Below are 16,142 nucleotides of genomic sequence, written 5' to 3'. Positions count from 1 at the left end.
CTTCATAATTTGTTTTAAAGTCCTCGTAAGTAGCATTCTCTATTCACATGTTAATAACTCTGCCAAATTTATATCTAGCAGATCTTGGTGTGTATAAGAGTGTTTTTAGTGCCATGTAAACCAATTTGTTCACACTATACTGAATCAAGTTCTATAGTCAATCTAGTCATTAAATTTACTCTAAAACACCAGACCAAATAAATATTTTTGTCTGACTCTCACTTCAGAAAGATTGGGCAGGGGTAGTTCTTTTCATTCACATCTTATGGATATTACATATACTTAAAGTCATGAATTCTTTACAGAACAGCCCTCAAATGTTTAAAAGTGTTAGGCATGTTTAAAGACGCAACTCTTGATTTGAAGATTGCTAAAACAAAAACAACCACAATAAAAGGCTCATTCTAAACCTTGATCACATTAGCTACTTAGCTATTATTGTTTTCTCCAGATAAATATGGATTCAGTACCATTAAGAGAGCCAAACTCATTTGACCACATATTCCCTGTGGCCTGAAGCTGTCACCTGTTTTGCCATCATCAATCTATCTTTTCAAATACCTAAGAGGCTGAGACCAATGCAGCTAAGAGAAACAATGGATAAGGATCTATTTACACTTCTGCTGTGAAGAATAATCATAGGTTAGCTGTGGCTTCCAATTAACTAATAAAAAATTGGTTAACTAAAGCATAGCTCTTTTTCTACAAAATGACAGGTAAGCAGAATCTAACAGACAGTATGTGCTTAGTACCTAGTGTCTAAGGTATAGGCAAAGAGTACGCAGTTGCAATCCAGAGATGGAATGTACAGCATGATGACTATAGTTATTAAGATTGTATCATATACTGAAAGTATGCTAAAAGGGATAGATTGGATATACTGATTTCCTTGATACAGTAATCATTTCACTCTGTATATCAAAATATGATATACATATATCATGGTGTACATGTTATACATCTTATATACAAAACATTTTTGAAAAATTTAAAGATACTATATGCTTAAAGCCATTATCATTCTCATATTTTAAAAATTCTACAACATGCCTACTGTGTGCCAAGCACTATGTTGACTACTGTAAACACAAAGAAACGAAGTAGATTATAAGTATCTGGTATTAATGTCCAGTGAGGTGAGATAAATATTACTGAGGGATACTAAAGGGTAATACTGATTAAACATGTTGGTGCTAGTTCTTCCTTTTACAAATCTACTTGAGTTCCTGGATCTCCCTGTAAACACTGAGACAGAAAGGGTCACACGCATTGACTCATTTTGTGCATATCTTATTGAAAGGGGCAGCTGTTGAAAGAACTTTCAACTGCTTCTCAAAAAAATATTTACATGGTGAGGGAGATACTTCTACTTACTATCAGTGGGTACCATCGCTGCAAGTGGTTCTTAATATAGAATGTCCTTGATTACAAAGAAATTTTTTTAAAGCTTCTTTTAAAAGCTTCATTGTATGGGATTTTCTTGCATGTGTAAAGTACAGACATTTGGGATCAGTTCTCTAAGTTTCTCCAGAAATAGTATTTTATTATATATATTCCACTGAAATTGGGACTTTTGAACATGATTATCAGCATACTGTAGGCAACTATTAAGGATATTTTAAATAACATATCAAAGATAATTATCACATGCATAAAGCCCCTATAATGCAAATTTTTTTTAAAAAGTAGCATCTTTGTGATATTATCACCCGGACAACAATATGAAACACAAGAAAATGAAATATAGTTGATAATATTATGTAAAATGCAGTATATGTATGTATTTAAGATGATTTATTTTGCATCTTAACAAAATATCAACATATTTCTATCTTATTCAATTCTGGAAATTTAAGAGCCAGACAAGCAAACTTTTTGGTATAAATATGTAGCTACTATATACACTTTCTTCAGCATCTCACAATGCATCACGGCTATAACTGTCTACAATAAATCAACAGTAACTCAATATTTATAAAAGAGAAACACAGTTCAAGATCATAGTCCTATAACTGGCATTGCAATTATAATGAGCTCTTATTTTATGTCTGTCAATGAAAATAACTATACTGGTAACTGGAAATAATTATTAGTAAAACAGACCTACTTTAATGCTCATTCTCATAATCAAAAAATTTAAGATTACAGAATTATAAAATAATGGAGAGGGATAAAATAGATCCCATAAAAGTTCAACTTGGATTAAGTTAAGTTGAACTGCTTTTATTAGATAACAAGGAAATGAAAAACATTAAGTTCATGTCCAACAAATTAATAAATGCAGAAACACCAGCAAACACACATTCTACTGTCGGTAGTGGCTGCTGCTCACAAATCAACCTACTTGGATGAGAACAAGCCTAACCTCTAAGAGGACACATCACTGTGCTCTGTGACTGATTAGTCCACCGAAAACTCACACTGTCACAGGAAATGGAGTGAATCCAGTCCAATTTACCCATGAAACTGATTAGGAATAATTTGACTGGAAACTGCAGAGAAAACAGACCCTGAGTGGGCCAGGCAACTCCAATAAATGAGCTCTATAAGCAAGGCTGTCCAATGCAAGAAGGGCATTAAACAGGTGGATTAGATAATACTTAGGCATTTCTGTTTATATACCCTATTTCTATAATTACCATCATCTTGATGCAAGTGCATTTAATCACTTAAAAGTTTCACTGAAAAAAAAGTTTAACTGATTTTTTTGCTACATCATTCTTGCAAAGAGAACTGGCATCTTGTAACTTGCTTTAAAGAATCAACATGTCTTATTCACTTAGGTTCTCACTGATTATTAAAGCGAGTTTTGAAAAGTCTATTTCATATTATGAAGTTTACTATGATATTATTTATATACTTTTAATAATCACATGAAAGATATGTATAAAATTAGTTGAGCTTTGTCAAAACATGGAATAAAAGGGTGTGGCAATGGGGTCATATTTATGTAACTATGATAAATACTTACATTGCATAATTGTTTGCTGAATTAAAATACTTATACAATTACCCAATGTTTAAAAATTCTTATTCTACTTCTTCCTTCCAAAGGCAAAGGGAAAACAAATGAAAACAAATAGTTTCAACTTGTGGTACATTTTATAGCTGTGAATTGAAAACATTTTATTCTACGCTCTTCTTTTTTTCTTTTGAAGAATTTAGATTTTTTAAAACTATTTTTAATTCTTAGAATTAATCTAAGTTAAGAATTTAATCAGATACAAGGCAGCTGCAATCTCCCTGCATCAGAATTCAGGATTCAACTCATCAACTCTGAGGAGAGATGTTAGGTAGTTTGGGTAGTTGAATATATGTCACACATTATTTTTATTACTGACTAATTGTAACTTCAGTGTGGTTTTCCAGATATAAACACTTAAAGTCATGTCTGAAAACAAAACAGAAAAAAAATCCTTTTAATAAAATCTTCAGAGTCATGTTTGAAAGTAAAAAAGAAAATCTCTGTGTCCTCTTCAAAAGTTTACACAATGTAAATATGTATGTATTCGTTCCTCGTAACTGAAAAAAACAAAATTGAGGGGTTGGGGAGAAGTAAATTATAAGTTTTAAACAAAGAAGTTTTAAAGGCCGATGGATTCATGAAGTCGAAAATGACCTCCCAGAAGACAACAATCCCCTCATTTCACAGATGAGGAAACATGACTTGACCAAGGTTAAGTGACTTGCCCAAGGTCAAACAGTTAAATAGTGTCAAGGCCTTGCCACATCTCAGATCTTCTAAGTGAGATGCTCTCGCCTAAGAGATCGACTAATTCAATCACCTTGTAAAGATGAAAAACAGAGTCCCAGAGCAATCAATGACTTGCTTAAGGTAAACATCTAGTTGGTAGAAAATAAGAAGACCTGACTCCAGGCCTTGGTATTTTTTTAAAAGATATTTTTCTTATCTTTCAAACTGCTAAAATCAAAAAGAATAATTTTCTCACAAATCAATACATGAATTCAGTTAGGTTGGCAAAACATCTGGCAACAGGCAGCCAATAAACTGAAATGAAGAGAGGCACACTATGGGCAGACAACTCATAGGCTAATCCTCAAATGACTCATTCTCCATGTTAATGAATCAAAATAATAAAAATAATACCTAGATTTCATGAATCAAATATTATGCACCAGGCATTTTATATGCATTTACTTTCTCACTGAATCAACACAATTTTGCAAATTATACATCCTCCCTATTTTACATAAGTGAAAACTGAGGGTTGGAGGAAAGAGGCATTTGATCCCAGGTCACCCCAACTCTAAAGTTAGACTATGCTCTCTCTTTGACCTATCTCTGTATAATTACATGGTATTTTTGTATAATAATACAGAAATTCATTTGAAAGTATTAATAGCTAAAATTTATTGACCACATACTACATGCCAGGCATTTTTCTATCCTTTATGTTTAATAATCATTTAATCCTCACAGTAACTCTATCAGACAAATATATTAGTATTTCCATATATAAATGAGTAAGATGAAACAGGGAATGATTAAGTAACTTGTCTAGGACCATGGCAAGTAGTCAGTGGAGGAGCAGAGAAGTGTACTCAGAACCAACCCACCTCAAGTTCTTAATCATCATGGGCCAGCCCCTGGGTGTGGTGTTTTTGCATGACTCAATCTCTGACCTCAAGAATCTTAGAATCTAGTAATGGGAACACACACAAAAATGCAAACATACATAAACTATAATGTAACTCATATACTAATATTACCCATATAAACAACTAAATTAGAAGATGGGGTAACAACTTCCACTGCGGAGGTACAAAGGGCTGTGCTAAGGAATGAATTGCCTAATGTTTCCAGGCACACAATTCAACGAAAAGACTTGGGTGAGTCTGGCAAAGCAGAGAGGTACATAATGCATAAAGTATCACACCCTTTCTTCTCCTTGCATGTTGTCTCTCTGGAGATTAGGTGAGAACCTGATCCACTCACTGCCTATCAGGAGACTTTTGTCTTTGAAACTAATCAGGAAGAATTTACTGGCTGTTAAGCTCTATAGCAAAAACTCCTGTGAAGGAATGAAACAAAAGGAAGGGAAACTAAGATGAGAGTGAGGGATTCAGGACACAAAAGAATGCAGAGTCAATTCAAGCATATACGTATTGTTCCCTATAGCTTAAAAATGATTATTTCTTGCTTAAAATGTGCTTATAATATAGAAAGCAAAATCTCCATTTAAAATTCTTAAGTAAATGCATATTGTTATTATGTAAACCAAAACTGACTTTAAGTTAAATAATTTAGGTTGAATATAGAGGAAAATTTCTTGACTGTATGATTGCTAAATTCTAAAACTTTTATTCAGGGAATATCCAGAATTTCTTCTGAAAGTCTTCAAAAATAGCTCTATACCTTCGCCAGCCTTCAGGAACCAAGCTTACCTGCATGCAGGCAAGAAGGGCCAGTGGGCATGTGAATCCCTATCAATCTGGTTGTATATACAGCTTGTACATACACATGGTCTCACAATTAGCTCCAAAGCCCCAGTCCACGAAACATTTAACCTCTGGTTATACTAGTTACTTGCAGTGGATGCCAAATTATGGCTTGCTACCTCAGTCCATTAAATGCTCAACAAGGAGGAATAAAAATGTGCATTTTTAATACTCTTTTCATATTAGCATATAGTCCCTATCATTCTCTTCCACTGCATCTCCTTGAAAATTCTGCCCCAAGGTCACCCTTCAACATTTCATCGAGTTCTGTTAGACAAAGTATATTATTCCACATAGCCCAGCTGAGCGGTAAGGGCCATTTACTCGCCAAGTGACCTTTGGCTAGTATAAAGTATGTAAAAATCAGTTTTCTCATCAGTAAAACAAGAATCATCATAATACCTCCCTCATAAGAGCTTTCGTCAGGAATTTTTAAAATGATGATTATTTAGTCTGTAAAGGACTGTGCTCATATACAGTAAGTGCTCACTAAATGGGAGCTATTCAAGTTGATTCCTAGAGGGTCACATAAGTACTTCTGTGGCCTGTAAAAGCAAAAATGAATCTCTTCCACAGCATTGCTTCTATTTGCCCCTAAGTAAATGCCAACGCCTGTACTCTAGGAAGGTTTTAACAACATGATTCAAAGAGCCATAGGGGTCTTCGCAGGCCTCTCAAGAAGCCTGGGAACAGAGCACAGCCCAGCCCTCAACCTCTCCAAACTACAACTTGATGTTTGCTTGGTGGTTTGGCGTTTCTTCTTCTGTTTTACACATTACATTTTTGCTAATTATTTTTGCGAACAATGGTTTTTTGGCAAAAAAAAAAGTTTGAAAACTGTTTAATCCATATATCAGAGAAACAATTCAGATATAATAGAGCACCCTAAGTTTCATCTGGAAATATTAAAAGTACTCTGATTTTTATCATCCCACCACCTAACCACTTATAAATTAGGCCTAATTTGAAGATCTTCAACATTTACCAGTACTCAGTTATATTTACAAAGCAATTAAACAGTGGCTAAGATACACAACAGTGCAGAACAATTATAATACATACTAGGACCATGTTAAGGAATAATGCAATATAATGGTCCTCCTTCCCCTACTAAAAATGCAGCCTCATGTATGTGTGGGAGAGTAGGAGGTATATGGGATATCTCTGTACCATCCTCTCAATATTGCTGTGAACCTAAAGCTGCTCTAAATAAATAAAGTCTTTTTAAAAAGTCAAAAACAAAAACCAACCTTAAATTCACACTCCACAACTTGGCCAACCTACCTCTTCAGCCCATGCTGCAGGTACTTTCAGTAGATCCCCTTCACCCCGAATAAACTACTTTCTGTTTATTCCCCAAATCCATCTACAAGGTTACAGTCAGTAGGCCTTTGCTCCTGTTCCTAAGGATCACTGGAATCTTCTTCAGCTACTTTCCCCATCTCTTTTAAAATCATATCCATCATTCAAGGTCTAGACTAAATTATTCCTCTCGAGAAAGTAGTTTCTGATACCCCTGAACAGATGTGCTTTCTCTCTCTCTGTCCATAGCATTTCATGCTATATTGTGACACTATTGTTCTAATATATTAGTGACCTGAATGAAGCAGAACAGTTTGATGATTGCCTTGGCAATCAAAGAATTTTCTAATTGTCCTGGTATTTGCCTGCATGTGGTCTTTAGCACTGATACGTTCACATCAAATATCACAGAAGACTACACATTTAAAAGCATGCTTACAATATCAGTGGAAATGAATTAACAATCCAAATATGCTATTGGTGTATTTACTGTGTATTTATTAACAATTACTTTGTAGTCAAGACACACAAGAATTTCTTTTTAAGGATGTTTACTTTTCTAGTTAGTAAATGTACGGGATGGTTTTCACTAAAACATAAGTCAGCCAGCTGTTTGTTTGGGTTCTTAAACTGAATGGTAAAAATACAAGCAGTTTTTCCTCAAAGTACTCCACTTTAAACAAGCGAATCTGTTCCATATTTAAATGATTTAATTTTCTTTTTCTAAAAAAAAAAAAAAAAAAAAAGTTTAAATTTTTCATATAATAAGAACATCTTCTCTTCAGAACTTTCATTTCAAATGGCATATGGTTCTCCCTCACCCATCTGATACCCCAGGGATGCCAAAGCACTTAGGAGACCCAAGAGAGTGTGTAATCCAACATGACAGCTGAAGGAGGGAAGGCTGACAGAGGCATTAGAACAGGTACCAGGGAGGGAGAAGCATTATTCTGGAATCTAAGGGTTTACCCTTTTTCTCTCTTCCAAGTTCACCAAAACACTGCAATTCACGTCTCCTTGAGAAGACAGCATCACTGACACGAAAGCTGCACTCAGAGACGGGTTGGACCCACCAAGACAAGCAGCTTTGTGTACCTTAAAGTTCACCGAAGCAGACAGGCTGGCCAGCGTTTCTGCACTTCAGTCTCCTAAGTTCTCCATAACCCAGTGTAAGCTCCAGCTGGCTTTGTAGTCAGCTTCCCTTCCCTCTATACGGTGCATTTATGAGTTCAGCTGTGGGCCCTGTTAATTTCCCTCCACAGCCTTTCTTCTCTTCCTAACACATGCATACTTGAGCTCGCTCTGGAGTGCTGACTAAGGAGGAACAATAGGAGGCTTTGAGCAGGGCTCAGCCCCAGACCCAGTCAATATTTACTTCAGTTTGGAGGCACTGTTTTAAAGCTCCTTCCAAGCAGAACTCAACAGGAGGAGTCCCCAGAGGTTTCTAGATTTTAACTAGAGGGAAGAGGGTTATAGAGATAAATAGATTACTGTCCAAACCACTTTCTCAGAGAAAATAAGAGGCTGTTCAACAAAACAGGTTAAACTTTCAATACTAATTAGCAATTTATAACAGGAAAAACCAATCGTCTTCCAACACCGATTACTGCAGTCTTAAAACTCCATATTCAGGCTGCAGTGCAAATCTACTTAATGTGACCCACGTATATCTTGTGAGCAGGGTCCTGATCCTATCACCCACTCAAGAGCTTGCCAACGTTTGCCTACTCTGCCCAGAATGGCAATGCAAGAACTCTAGGTGAAGTTAACCCAAACTCCACGACTGACTTCCAAACCAGGTCTTATGTATACTACCAATTCAAGTGTGATTACAAAATGAAGTTGTGAATACCAAACCCCATGAATTAAGAGTATGCTATGATAAATACTAGTAAGTATGCCTGCTATCTTTGCAAGAGATTGGAAAGGTTAATCTATGGCTATGAAGAGAGTGACTAAAAAAAAAAATCACAAATATTCTCTTCCTGCCAGTAAAAGAGGCTTACTATGGGACAGCAGGTGGGAGGTGAGATGGATAGTTTGTTCTAATACCATATTAGAGCCAATAAAGCTTTCCTGTGGGTGTACGTTGCATTCTGTTGACATAAATGTAGACAGACCCTCTATATTAAATACGAAACTACTTAACTGTAAGGATTTTTGTATTTGCCAGCTGGTTTAAACTTTTTTTTAAAGGTCAATTGCCACAGAACTAACCCAAAGTGACAGTTGGGAAATTTTACTAAAATGATTAAGGCTATATAAAATTACTGAAGATGTGTTAGATACCTGAGGAAGAAATCCATAGTTGTCTGCCATAACCAACTATAATACTCATTATTCCATTCAAATCATTAAATAGACTTTGTTCCTTTTGCTTAAAGACTTAACTGTATATTCCATTCACATTTTGCAACATTTCCATAAGAACAGAACCAAATGATCTAAAAACTTTAAAAAGAGAAGTTGAAGAGAATTTACAACGGTGCAGTTACAATTCTAGTTTATGACAATCTTAGTACTAAAGAGCATCTTCTGTATTTTAAACATGTAAAATACATTGACATAACTCAGCCTTTCACTAAGAGAAAGAGATAATTCAAACCATCCCTCCCTCCAAAAAAATGAGGTAAAAGGTGATGCACTAGGATTAGCCTATTCAACTATCTAAATTCATCACATGCACTGGAATCCGTTCAGCTCTAGCCTTTAGTACATTATTTACCATATTAATAAAAGCTGAATAATTAAGCTGCAACTCAATCCAATCATTTCAACATCTTAAGGAATTACTAGATAGCTATACACATGCAATTTGATCAATCAACATGCTCTCATGGAAAAAAAAAAAAAAAAAACTGAGTAAGCCTGGCTGAGACGTAGTCTTTGGTTGATATTTTTTAACTGATATACAAGAATATAAGGAATTAGTATTTTAATAATACAAAATGTCAATAAGTAAGTTATCAAAATTTAAACTTCTTGACTACCCTTTTGCCAAGAAAGCAAGCCTGGAGCAAGGGAGGGACTGTAACTAATATCATTCACCAGACATGGAATCCAAGTAACATAAAATTACCAACCTTTAAACTTGAAATAAACTCATAGCAAGTTCATTCCCTCAACAAATTTTAACTTCCAATGTAGGAGGAAAAAAGAAACCTGCTTTTGTACAAAATGATCTAAGAGCAACAAAGCTAAACCTAACTTTCCTTTGAGCACAGCGATTGTAAATATTAAAATGCTGTACTTTTAAGAGAAATCTGTTAAGCAGAGTTCGCAGTGTTCTTTCAAATAATTTTGGTATGGCTTATGTTAGACTCAATATTTTTATTGCTAGTGGTCAAGTTCTGCCCACCGACATCACTAAATTTCTGGGTATGGCACATAAGGATCATTGATAATTTCCCTTATGAATTACTTTTTTCTGGCATAAATGAGGTTTGTACCTTCAGGAGTAAAACAATGTTACAAAATGATTATGTAAGTATATGACGGAAATTTTTTAAAAAGTAACAGGCACATTTGCTATCCACCTAAACAACTATAAACATAGGAAGTAAAACTGGCCTTGAATAACCACCAGACAATTCTATAGGAAAGCAGCCCTTTGGCAGTAATGTATTGCGCAGGTTTCAATGCATTAAAATATGTGTTCCTTGACAAATCCTGTTTCCTTTCTCCGCTACATGTTGTTATGATCTATTCATGCCTCTCACATCAATGTGTGTATAATATGTACTAAGTTTAAGATAGTCAATAGCAAGAGTTCTCAAGCAGAGCGTCAAGGGGCTAAACCCTGCTCTTCTAGCAGCAGAATTCAGAAAAATCCAAGGATCCCAGGGACAGCCCAGCTACCCGTAAGGAGCAGGCCCAGATAGGAATTGATTTGTTTCAACAAGCTCCTCATTGGAAATACAAGCATCCTCCAAGAGGATGTCGGTATTCATTAATTTCTCCTTTGAGATGGAGATATCTCATTATAACTATGAAGTCCAAAGCAGAGTATCAGGATTTTAGAAGTCAAAGAAGAAACAATATAGCAGAGACAAACTGAGAGGGGAAGAGAGGGCATTAAAAATAAACCTGGCCAATTTTACAAAGGAGATTCAAAATTCCTTTCTGGGGAAGAAGATCCTGGAAGACTTGCCTCTCAAGAGTCACTCTTTACACATTATTACTCTTTTAGAAATCACAAGATAAAACCTAAAATGCAAATTCCTTTAAATAAAACCCAATGTAAATGTACAAATCATCTCTCAGGAACAACATACATTACAAAATGATACAATTTGGTCTATCTTTTAAAAAGTCAACTATTCTGTGATGCTTTTAAAATAAGTGTTATTTGTAAGAATGTATTTTCGATGCAACTTACCAGAATGTATATAAAGTGAGATTTACAAGAAGATATATAAAGTGAGGTAACTCCCCTTAAATCTCTATTTTCCCCCCAATTTATTGAGATATGATTGACTTTATCCTTTTTACAAGTTTTATATCAGTTTTTAAAGTCTGGTCACATATACACATTCCTTTAAATTTTCACAAGTCTGAGGGAGATATTTTTATTATACCCATTTATCTATTAGGGTAAAGAAACTGAGGCTTAGATTCACCACTATAAATGGCATACTTACAACTCAGACAGAGGTGAAATTTAATTAGCTCTGAAATAAAACCAAAAAATGTTAACAGACAAATGACAAATCTAATCTGATATGGGTTTTTTAATATCTTACTTTCTGAGTCCTTGCCTATCCAACACCCAAAGAGATTTGAAATTTGATCTGTAACAGTTGCTATTGTAAAAATTCAAAACAAAAAAGTACATAAACACAATGTTTTTACTACATGCAGTTAACTAATCTGTATAGGAACTTGTATTAGTATACAGAAGAACTTGGTTACAACCTATCAATATGATGACAAGTCACTGTCAATAACTGAGTTCAATAAAAAACATTTAATGTGCTTATTTTCTTTTTTAAAAAATGGAGGTGAAAAACAGTATTAAGAACTACTGAGCATCTTCTACTTCATCCAAAACACAAATCTTAGGTATATCAACTCTATTTTCAACAAACCCATTCCTTAGAGATATGAAATTACTTCACTTTAATCAATGACTATATCCTATTCCTAAATTTAACTATCTTTGAAGCATATAGCATAGTTCTTTTTTACGAGCCACTTAAGTTCACACAGAGTCACAGAAGATTCTCGTATTTTAGGATCAATGAGAATCAAAAAACTGGAAACACTAAGTGCCTGTCACCCCCAAATTCACTGTTTGAGAACCCTCATTTACACCACAGTGAACATAAACATAAACTAACAAAACAGTACTATCTTACTAAATAATATTCATAGTTATTATGAAATAGTACCCAAAGTTCTAATTAAATCCATTGAAGATTTAAAAAGAAAAATATTTGCTTCTGTTTTAAAATTATCGAAATGTATTGGTAAAAATTTGTTTTTAAAGTAAAAAAATACTTAAATGAAGTTGCCACTGTCTTGTTCATCTATTTCCTTTCATAAAAATACACTTGACTTAAAGTACAAACCATTTTATCTTTTTTTAAAATAATCATTCCATAGAGGTATATTTCAATTAAGTCAGTCTACTTAACTGATGCTTTCAAAGATTTGACAGTTCATTTAGATTAGTAATACTGTATTTATATACACAGAGTGAAGATCAGTAAAAACAAAACACAAAAAAAACCACAGAGTAATCTTCTGAATTTAAGTAGTTCCATTTCTTACTTGCTAATACAAAGATTTGCTTTGAAAATGCAAATAACATATATGCTGTGAGAAAAGTGGAAGCATATTTGCAGATCTTGTATTACCTAGACTCTACAGGAGCAAAGGTTTCTCACTATGAGAATCATAGAACTTTACAGAAAGAAGGCATTTTGTCCCAAGTCTTTTATAACTCCATTGAAATTACAGGCTCCTGAAAGCCACCCACAAGAAATCCAGACATTGAATGTAGAAAAACTGTTAGTCATCTTTTATGCTGAATGTAAAAAGAACATTTGGGGTTAATTTAACCACATGGATTTAAATTGGAAAGTGTTAAAAATCTGTTTCTGAGGTGTAATTCTGGCATTGCCACATAAAATACATCTTGGGAGGGTTTGCAAATAAATATCCTTAGACATTTATGACAGGATCCTCCTTAAACTTTTTGGACCAGGGTAATATTTTTATTCCAGTGGAATTTGTCTACAGAGACCAAATCTTATAATGAAATCCCCATCCTATTACCTTTGTTAGTGGTGTATTTTCAATGAAGCATAAACCTCAATGTAAAAGTCTGTTTTATTTGTCTGAGTTTTGAAGGAAAGTGGTTAGAAAGGAACACTAGGCATTCTGGGCTTTCTAAATGGCAAATAATTTTCCTTCACATAAATATGGAGCCACTTTAGAAACTGCAGAACTCTATGAAAAGTTCAGTGCAAATACAACCAAGAGTCCTTGAAGAGGAGCCAAAAGTAATCTCTCTCCCACTTAACTGTATCTAGAACCTTGCTGTCCAAACCACGGTTCATGAGCCAGCAGCATCAATGTCATCTGGGAGCTTGTTAGAAATGCAGACTGTCAGGGCCCTATGTAGCCCAGACCTACTAAATTAAAATCTGCATTTCAACGAAATCTCCAGGTCTGTGTTCACCTTACAGTGTGAGAAACAGTGACCTAGAAATTACAGATCGAATGCTTCATGATGACAGGGATGCTGTATATATGCTGTTTACTGCAGTATCTCCAGTACCGAGAACAGTACCTGGCCCACAGTGGACACTTGACATAAATATCTGTCAAATAAATCTACATGTGCACATTTATAGTACTATTTTATACTCTGTAATATAATTATATGTATAAAATTATTGTATCTGCACAATGCTCTTAAGTTCCTTACAGGTGCAAACATTCTCCTATCCTATCTCCTATCCCTATCTGAATTCTCTGTATGTCTCCCAGTGTTCTGCACATAATATCACTTAATAGTTTATCAATGATAACTTTTAGATATTGAATATAGGAATATAGAATTTCTTCAATGTGAAAACTTTGGAAAAATAAGTTCAAATCAACATGTAGTTGCTGAATTCATCTATTTGGCTTTGGTTTTAGATACAGCTAAGAGTGCTCACCCTAGGAATGAAAATAGTAATGGAAAACATTACATAGGGCCAAGTTCTGATTCTATGTGGTATCAGAGAACAGGAATGGCGTGGATGACTGAAATCCAAAATTGAATCCAAACCCTCATGTTATTCAATAGCTTTAAGGTCTTTCCTTAACAAATCTTCTATCCAAGCTGCTAAAAGTTTGAGAATTTTTTTTTTTAAGTTTCCTTTTCTTTCTCAAATCTATCCACAGGTCTACAGGCCCGGAGACAATAAAATGGGCAAAAGCCATCAAAAGAGAAAAACAGCCATTGAGAGATTTACATAATAAATGAATTAAGTGATTAGCTCTCAAATAATCAGATGTCATTGAAAAATCTCGAGTTAAGTAAAAAAATAATTTTCAAAAGACGTAATTATAATAGATATGTTAATATATGTATTGATAACAAGACCATGCCAAAATAATATTCAAAATAATTAGATATTCAGACTCATAGATACTGCTGGTTCTCTCAGTTCATATTATAAAGGAAGAATGCTAAAATAGGGAGCCCCTTCCTAACAAAGAACTGCATTTTTTCATTTTAATTAACTAAATTAGATAGTCCTTTCTACATTTTTTTTCCTTCAGAGAACAGAGGATAACGGTAAACCAATAGGTATGTCTGACCTTAGGTATACATATTCTTATGGAATATCGTGTATACATATACCCACCCGCTCCACACACACCACCTCTGTCATGTTGTCTTCCCAAGAGTATAGCTGACCACGGTGATAGCAGAGTGTGTAATTAGTTTTCATTGTTCCCTTGACAGCTATAGTTCCATACAAGACCCTTTGCTTTTGATGCTGTAAATGCTATGGAAAAAATACACTAATAACGACATTTAATTATGGTTCTAGCAACCATAGTGGGAACACTGCCAGAAAAAGACTGGAACCTCTGGGATGGCAGAAATATATATATATATATATATATATATATATATATATATGGTGAGGGGGAAGGTTCTGTTCTTCAATCATAGTAATTTTCAAAATATTAATGACAAGCATATGGTGGGAAAATTTTTAAATTTTTCCTTGATTCTTTGTTGACAATAAAGTATGTATACAATGCTACACCAATACTAAAACCACAAAGAACACTATCATGTCTGTACTAAAATGCTAATAAGAATAAAGGCATTATTGAGGGAAATATTCTTTAGAATAGTTTTACATTTTGATACTATTGGTAAAGAGTGCAAAGATTTCATTTCAAATTTTGTTTTCTGCCTGGATTTTCACAGACTTAAAAAAATTATCACTTGTGATACAAAATATCTGGGTGCTACATTCTCTGAGGTTTACTTTAATTTGTTTTATACAGTATTTAAAATAAAGCATCCCAAGTTGCTGCCATGGCAGACACCAGATCTATCACTGAGGTCCCTTCTCTCCTTATTAATTAGTAATTGGGAGACACATTTTGGCAGCTTTCGTTTCCCCATTATTTTCTCTAGTTTGACACAAAACCCTGTCAGAAGCACCACTATTTGAACTGTACCCCTCTTAGTGCTGGGTCACTAAATTTTAATAAACGGAGCTCCCGCCAGAAAACTACTGAAATAGGCGTAAAAGTTTATTGAAGCAGTAACAGTAAACAAATATATGAAGAAAGCGCTGAATGCCACAGTATCTAAAACATTAATGGTCTGTCTGAACCCAGGGGTTATTGGCGAGATTGCAGAGCAGAGGCTAAAAGAAAAGGCCTTTAACAAAACCACTGCTTTCATCTGTCTGTTAAAAAGAAAAAAGAAGAAGAAAAGTATTAGCTAAATAAAACAGGCCAAACACTTTGCTGCAGCAGAACTGTACATCTGAGCTTCCCTTAGCCTCCATTATCCCAACACATTGACTACAATTATTGGGAGGCAAAGATTTATAGTGACTATATGGATACAGAAGCCATCCAGAAGCCACAAAAGCTCTGTCAGAGCCAAAGAAACATTTTTATAAATGGTAAGGTGAGAAACTTAAAATGAAAACTAAAAAGACTGATACTTTGGAGGGCTGCAAATAACTACACAATCAGTTTCAAGATCTCCATCTCAAAGTGTCAGTCACTTCAAAACGCATCCTGCTACGATGGTGGCTCAGGACACTTGTGTGCCAGGGCAGTGGCCATGCTGTGCGAGTCAGAGGTCACCGCTTCCACATTCCGACATCTGTCTGTATTTTCTTGCC

General features: G+C 34.6%; 1 protein-coding gene and 1 long non-coding RNA gene across 3 annotated transcripts in view; both read right to left on the bottom strand.

The window, feature by feature from the left end:
* LOC105471088 (ephrin A5) overlaps nucleotides 1–16,142 on the bottom strand; it is a 296,118-nt gene that overhangs the window by 269,081 nt on the left and 10,895 nt on the right. The window lies entirely within an intron of this gene.
* LOC139363807 (uncharacterized) overlaps nucleotides 1–16,142 on the bottom strand; it is a 38,800-nt gene that overhangs the window by 14,495 nt on the left and 8,163 nt on the right. The window contains exon 2 of the long non-coding RNA XR_011624811.1: nucleotides 1–16,142. This exon is cut by the window's left edge and continues 14,495 nt beyond it. This is a non-coding gene — a long non-coding RNA (uncharacterized lncRNA).

Source organism: Macaca nemestrina, chromosome 6, assembly GCF_043159975.1.
Source record: "Macaca nemestrina isolate mMacNem1 chromosome 6, mMacNem.hap1, whole genome shotgun sequence".
Lineage (NCBI taxonomy): Eukaryota > Metazoa > Chordata > Mammalia > Primates > Cercopithecidae > Macaca > Macaca nemestrina.
Note: the sequence above shows the minus strand (reverse complement) of the source record. Positions and strands in the feature narration are given on the sequence as shown.